Below are 6661 nucleotides of genomic sequence, written 5' to 3' on the forward strand. Positions count from 1 at the left end.
CGTCGGTCAACGGCAGAGAGGCACATACGCTAAGAAACCCTCACCAGCGCCACACCTGCAACTGCTCACGAGGTGCGCGGGAGCGATCCTCTCGCTGCGCTAGGCGCGGGAACACGTGCGCTGCACAGCACATGTGGTGTGCTTTCACTTAGGTTTCTTAAAACGAGTGGGGGAGACCACATGTGCACATGCATCCGACAGTGCATAAAAAAGCTCAGCAAAGGGGCACAAGATGCCGGTGGCCTTGGATCCTCTGGGGGCAGCGGCTGGGCGGCAGGACACAGCGGTGGGCAACGGGGCTTTTCAATATATGGTGCGTCCTTTAAAACTTCTCTGAAGTCATGAGAGTGTATCCCAGTTTTAAAACAAGTGAAAAAGAATTTTTTTTTTTAAAAAAAGAGCAAACTATGTGTGACTTCTGCCCCTGGGAGCAAAATATCCACTTGTCTCGGGCAACCACAGAACAGGCCACTTGGTGGCATCGCATACAGCAAGTGCCCTCCAGTCCCCTTCTGGGAACATCTACAGAGTTGAAGTAGATATTAGCACATGTAAATTATCACATGTGGTTGTGTTCAGTGATGTATTTCTATAGATTTTTATTACCCCCTTAAAAGTGAAAGGACACAAAACATGCTATTCTTTGCTCTGGCTGTGTTAAATGCCATCCTGCTCGTGTGTGTGTGTGTGTGTGTGTGTGTGTGTTATTTAACAGTAGTTCACCAAATAGTCTAAGCTGAGAAGGTAGAAAGCTATCCAGACACAATACCTAGAGGACTAGTGGTAGCAAATGGCAGGGCTGCATGGGACACAGTTCACCCGGAGCTTGAGTGTGCATGTCCCTCCCATGTCACCTAGGCCTAAGTAGCTTGGACTTGGGAAATGTGCCGACTGGAGTTCAATTGTTGATATCCATTGTCTTGGGGCCCCATCCTGAGGACAAGCAGGTGGGCATTTCTAGTGTCAATCATCCAGGCCAGCCGTCGGTCCTAACACCGGGGAGAGTGGACCAGTGTCCACCAGACTGGGAATGAGAGCAAACTCATTCTTATCCACCCTTAGGGAACTAGTGCAAATTTCTGACATAGACATGCTGGGGGGAGTCTGGGCAGGGGCAGGGGCGAGTCGGGCGGGACCCAGGCTCTCTGTAGAGGTGGACTGGGAGGTAGGCAGGGAATGCTTTAAAAGTGATCTTAGAATGGACTCACCCACCAGGGCTGCAAGAGAAAGCACAGAGAGTATAGCTATATTATCCTCGACTGATTACTCTTCCATCGTTCCCGATAGTTTCCATCAAACAAATGGGGGGGGGCTCCCCACGCTTCTATCCTTGAGGAACGTTGGGAGTGAGCGGTGGGGGGGGGCGGCACCCATGGCTCCGCCTACACGGGTAAGAGCTGTGCATCCTGGCAGAGCGGCCACCTCTGGGCAGCACAGCAGGAGACCCTGCGGAAGAGCTGGGCCAGGGCAGCAGGGCCAGATTTTCTCTCCCAGCACCCAGGCCTGGCTACCATGCCATTTTCTGCAGAAAAGAACAGGAATCTGGTGGGAGGGCGGTGCGCCTGCGCCTCGGAGAGCAAAGCAGAGGGTGAGCGCGGCTGCTGCCAGAAAGCAGGGTTCTCTAGCGGTTGCCAGGGCCGCGTGTTTCCAAAGCGGCCAGCGTGAGGTGCCTTAGTGCCTTCCACCAGCCAAGCTGTGATCACGGGGACAAAGCAGAGAGGCAGGGGAGGAACCACCTGGCTCATAAGGAGGAGGCAAGTTCCCGCGAAGCTGTGCCTCCATGACACTCCCCTGGAAAGTGAACACGGAGCAGACAAAAAGGTGGCTGTAATTAGAAGGTAAACATAATAAGATCTATTCACTTTTATTATTTCAATAAGCCCGGGAATGTTTACACAGCCTATTTTATTTTTTCTAGTGAATGTCAGTCTTCATAAAACACTGCCATGTATCTGTTTCTAGCTATGGAGACGGGACAGGAAAACCACAGGGAACCACGCGCAAGCCACCACGTCATGGAAAAGGTAAGAAGCACGTTGAGAACCTAAAGGCCTGGGCCGGGCGGCGGGCAGTCAGGTGGAAGATGAGCCCCGGGGGACCTGGCCCAGCAGGCCCTGGGCCCTGGAATCGAGTAGGGCATGCATTCCTCCCGGGGCTTCTCAGTGATGAATCACCGGACTGCTTTAGGGAGGAGGAAAAACAGGCAGCCCAGTCCCTCACCTCTCATGAAACCTCCAGATGACCCCACTAATGATAAGAAAACAAGAAGTATCTGAAGTCTCAAACACTGCTCGCAGACCCCATCCGTATGTCGCAGCGACAGCACAGTGGGTTATGTAACACTGGCTGGGTGAGACTTGCACTGTAGAACATTTTAGGGGAGACAGAAGCAGGTTGCAACACAACTGCTGGACACGGTGTGAAAGACCCGCACTTACAAACTGGACTATTGCAGCAAGTGAGAACTAAGCCCCAAAAGGCAGCCTGGTCTGTCAGCCACTGGCTCTGTCCTGAAACTCCTGGGAGAAGCAACTGCACCCCATGCCCAGTCAAGAATCAATGGTGGGGGGCAGCGTTGAGGTGCAGTGGCTGAAGTCACTGCTGGCAAAGCCGGCATCCCATGAAAGAGTTCTGGTTCGAGTCCAACTGCTCCACTTCGAATCCAGCTTCCTGCTAATGTGCCAAAGCAGCCAAAGGTGGCCTAAGTACTTGGGCTCTTGCCCCCATGGGGGAGAGAGGAGTACCTGGCTCCTGGCTTCAGCCTGGCCCAGCCCTGGCCATTGCAGTCATTTGGGGAGTGAACCAGGAGAGGGACGATATGTCTCTCCCTCTTTCTCTCTGTCACTCTGCCTTTCAAATAAATACATAAATCTAAAAGAGAGAAAGAAAAGAAAAGAAAAGGAGAGAGAAACAGTTGGTGACCCAAATCCTGGTCTGAGTCCGTATTATTTTTCAATTTGAAGGTTATTGCACCCTAGCCAGGTATCAAAATCCATATCTAAATATCTAGTAAGAGTGACTGGCTCTGTGATGCAGCAGATAAAGCTGCTGCCTTTAGCGCCTGAATCCCAGATGGGTGCCAGTTCTAGTCGCCACTGCTCCACTTCTGATCCAGCTCCCTGCTAATGTGCTTGGAAGAGCAGTGGAGGGTGGCCTGGGTGCCTGGGCCCCTGCACCCATGTGGGAGACCTAAAAGAAGCTCCTGGCTCCTGGCTTCAGCCTGGCTCAGCCCCAGCCATTGTGGCCATTTGAGGAGTGAACCAGTGGGTGGAAGATTCTCTCCGTAACTCCCTGTCTCGCTCTCGCTCTCGCTTTCACTCTCGTTCTCACTCTCTCTACCTCTACCTTTCAAATAAATAAATAAATAAATCTTATTTTAGAAAATCCTAGTAAGATATAGCATTAAGTATAGAGGTAATAAAAAATGAATTAAACCATGAAACTCAGGCTTTCAGGATAGCTGTAAGTGGAAACGTAGCCGACCATTTTAACCACTCTGTATATGTTTCATCTGTTTGCTTCATAAATTTGGAGAATTCAAAAATGCAGCATTTGTAACTGCAGCTTAAGCTATGCAAACCAATGTGCTCATTTAAGTTCATAACATGTTAAGATATTTTCTAAAACTTTGTTTCAATCTCTTATTATTAGATTTTTTAAAGATTTATTTATTTATTTGAAAGTCAGAGTTACACAGAGAGAGGAGAGGCAGAGAGAGAGAGAGAGAGAGGACTTCCATCTGATGGCTCACTCCCCAGTTGGCCGCAATGGTCGGGACTGTGCCGATCCGAAGCCAGGAGCCAGGAGCCTCCTCCGGGTCTCCCATGTGGGTACAGGGGCCCAAAGACCAGGGCCATCCTTCACTGCTTTCCCAGGCCACAGCAGAAAGCTGGATCGGAAATGGAGCAGCCGAGTCTCGAACTGATGCCCATATGGGATGCCGGTGCTTTGGGCCAGGGTGTTAACCCGCTGCACCACAGCGCCGGCCCCTAGATGTTTAATAATACACTGATAAACACTTTTAAGTGTCACTTGGTAGCAGTCTTCCTCTGCGAGCCCAGCCACCCCTTGGTCATGGCTTCCACTGTCTCCTGCCCTGCACAAACTGCCCCAAAGCTCAGTAGCTCAGAGCAGTAATCATTTTATTACGACCCCTTGATTTAATGGGTCAAGAATTCAGGCAGGGCTGGGCTGGCCGGGTCATCGGCTGCACACAAGTCACCTGGGGTCACTCAGTAGCTCTCAGCTAGCAGTGGGGCAAGGCATCCGGATCCTGGGGGGCGTGATCAGAGCCCTGGGCGCTCTGGGCCTGTGTGTCAGGGCCTCTCCCGCAGACTCCTTGCAGGGTGGGCCAAGGCACCGGAGATCAAAGTGGAACCCCACCCGCTCTCTTAGAAGCAGACCCAGGGCCGGCACGGGGTCACTTCTGCCGCACACTGCCAGGCACAGCAGTCACAGGCCGGCCCACAGTGCCTCTTGAATCTGTCTCCATCCTGCAGCAGCCTCTTCCAGGAGGCTGTGAAGTAGCGACTCGGGACTGCGCGCGCCTTCATGCACACGACTGCGACTCGACCCGAATGATCAGCAACTTGGGTGCTTACGAGGTGCCAAGGTTGTAAGTACGTTAGTGTTTTGTTATTGAATCTTCGCAACAAGTCTGGGAAGTTTTCTCATCACACCCAGTTTATAGATTAACAGGCTGAGTAACCTGGGCAAGATCACACTGCCCGCAGTGGGGAGGCGAGGATTCAAATCCAGGCCCCGGCCCCAGGTATAAAAGAGACGAGGATGAAGGAAAGCCCAAGAGGCAGCAGATACAGATGCTGGGTAGCCTGGTAGCCCCACAAAGGCGCCACGATGGCATCCTGAGGGCAACGGGGAGTCTCCGCCGAGCAGTGCCCACCACGTTAGTTTGAGGGGCAGGATAGGGGGAATGAGCAGGAGACTTCCACGCGAACCTAGGCATGGGTCACACAGCCTGGGGCCTGGGGTGTGAAGAGGGAAGGATCTACAGTCAGGAGAAGGAATCGAGCAGGGGCTGGTAACTTCCCGATGTGAGGGGAGTGACCAAGGGCCTCGTCCCAGGCGCAGGCGTCTCCCAGTCCCCCTGGAGCCCGCAGCAGACACTCTCAGGGCGTGAGTGACCAGCATCTCCCAGGCACACACTCCACAGGAGGGGCAGCCAGGGCCTTCCCTGGACCCTCCTAGTCTTTGGGGAGACTGGGGAGCTAGGGAGAGGGAAGGAGACAGCAGGGAGGACCCTCTGGTGAGGAGTTTTGGAACGAGAACTGATGATTCCAGGGAGTCTGGCTTGCCGGGGGCAGGTGGGTCTAGGCTTACCCTAGGACAGCCTGACTCCAGCCCCCGGGTCTGTCTGCTTCATCCACCAGGTGGCAAGGAAGCTCAGAGCAAGGGCCGGGGGTGAGCCGGGGTGTGGAGGAGCTGCGATTCGCTAGCCAGGCCCTCTCTCTTCCTGCCCTCCAGCCCTGCACACCTGGCACATCACCCACCGTAAACCACTGTGGTCACGAAAGGCCCAGCTCTAAAGCAGTGTTGCACCATGGCTGAAAGCAAAGGCTGAGAAAGCAGATCCCTGCTTCCCCACCGCTAGCTGGGCGATCCTGGGGAAAGCTCCGTGTGCCCATGCAAGCTGACCGAGGACGGAGGGGACTCCGTGTGATAATGGACATGGCCCGCTGACCCCAGGCCCAGGGCCAAGGCAAGGCTTCAGAACCAGCAGCAGAAAAATACAAGGCAGAAAGCACCTCCTCCACTTTCTGGTTTGCACGGCCCGCCCTGGCCCGCCCGGGGCCCCCACCCCAGGCTATCTGGCCTCCTGTGACTTGTCGGTCACCGGGTTGCCTCTGCATCCCTGCACTCCTCCCCAGAGCAGTCTGGCAGCTCCGCGTGTGGGACACGGGACAGAGGCTTCTGCGCCCCCTTCCTCGCCACGCGGCACAGGCTTGGACTGGTTGGGGATCCCGTAGGAGCACAATAAAGACTGATTGGGCTAAATGACCAATTTATGACTTCTCTTTGAACAGGCCTTAGATGATTACCTTTTATGAGGCTTACACTTTAGACTTAAGATGTAAAACAGAAGCTCGGGTTAAGAGGCAAATAATGGGATATTTTATGTGCTTTCTGGAGCAAAAGTCCACAGCTTTATGGCAGCAGCTGTAAAAGAGTATGATTGGAAAAGCCTTGATTGAGAAACCCACAGGGGAAAGAACCCTGGGTCAGGAGACAGGAAGCCCACATTTCCCACCCCCTGCCCTGTACCTCCAGCCAGGTGCCTACCCTGGCTGAGCCCACGGGCAGAACCAGAGACCCCCAAAGACCCTCCCCAGCCCCCCACCCCATCCGTGGTTCTTAAGTCTGAAAATCTGAGATAGTCTCTTCCCAGTATTCCACGGCTCCTAAGGCTCAAGTGTCTCCAGTTGTAGGAGTCTGGTGTCCTACAATTCTAAGACTGTAAACTTTGTTTCACGCTGTATTATCCTGCGATTCTAAAGGTAGGTATATGATTGACAGCATGTGTCTGGGGTCAGGAGAGCGAGGGCTCACAGTCCCCCCAGTGCTCACCCCGCATGATTTTGGACAAACGGCTCAAGGAGAACCTCACTTGTGTGATGGGGACAGAGGGTGTGGCCACACGCAG

At 53.6% G+C, this 6661-nt stretch overlaps 1 long non-coding RNA gene across 1 annotated transcript; it reads left to right on the top strand.

Moving 5' to 3' along the window:
* The first annotated feature begins 1399 nt into the window (after positions 1 to 1399).
* On the top strand, positions 1400 to 6007 carry LOC127493693 (uncharacterized). The gene is made up of 4 exons (XR_007924142.2): positions 1400 to 1838; positions 1963 to 2024; positions 4396 to 4619; positions 5485 to 6007. It is a non-coding gene; the product is annotated as an uncharacterized lncRNA (long non-coding RNA).
* Positions 6008 to 6661: the final 654 nt, after the last annotated feature.

This window comes from Oryctolagus cuniculus, chromosome 7 (genome assembly GCF_964237555.1).
Source record: "Oryctolagus cuniculus chromosome 7, mOryCun1.1, whole genome shotgun sequence".
Taxonomy (NCBI): domain Eukaryota; kingdom Metazoa; phylum Chordata; class Mammalia; order Lagomorpha; family Leporidae; genus Oryctolagus; species Oryctolagus cuniculus.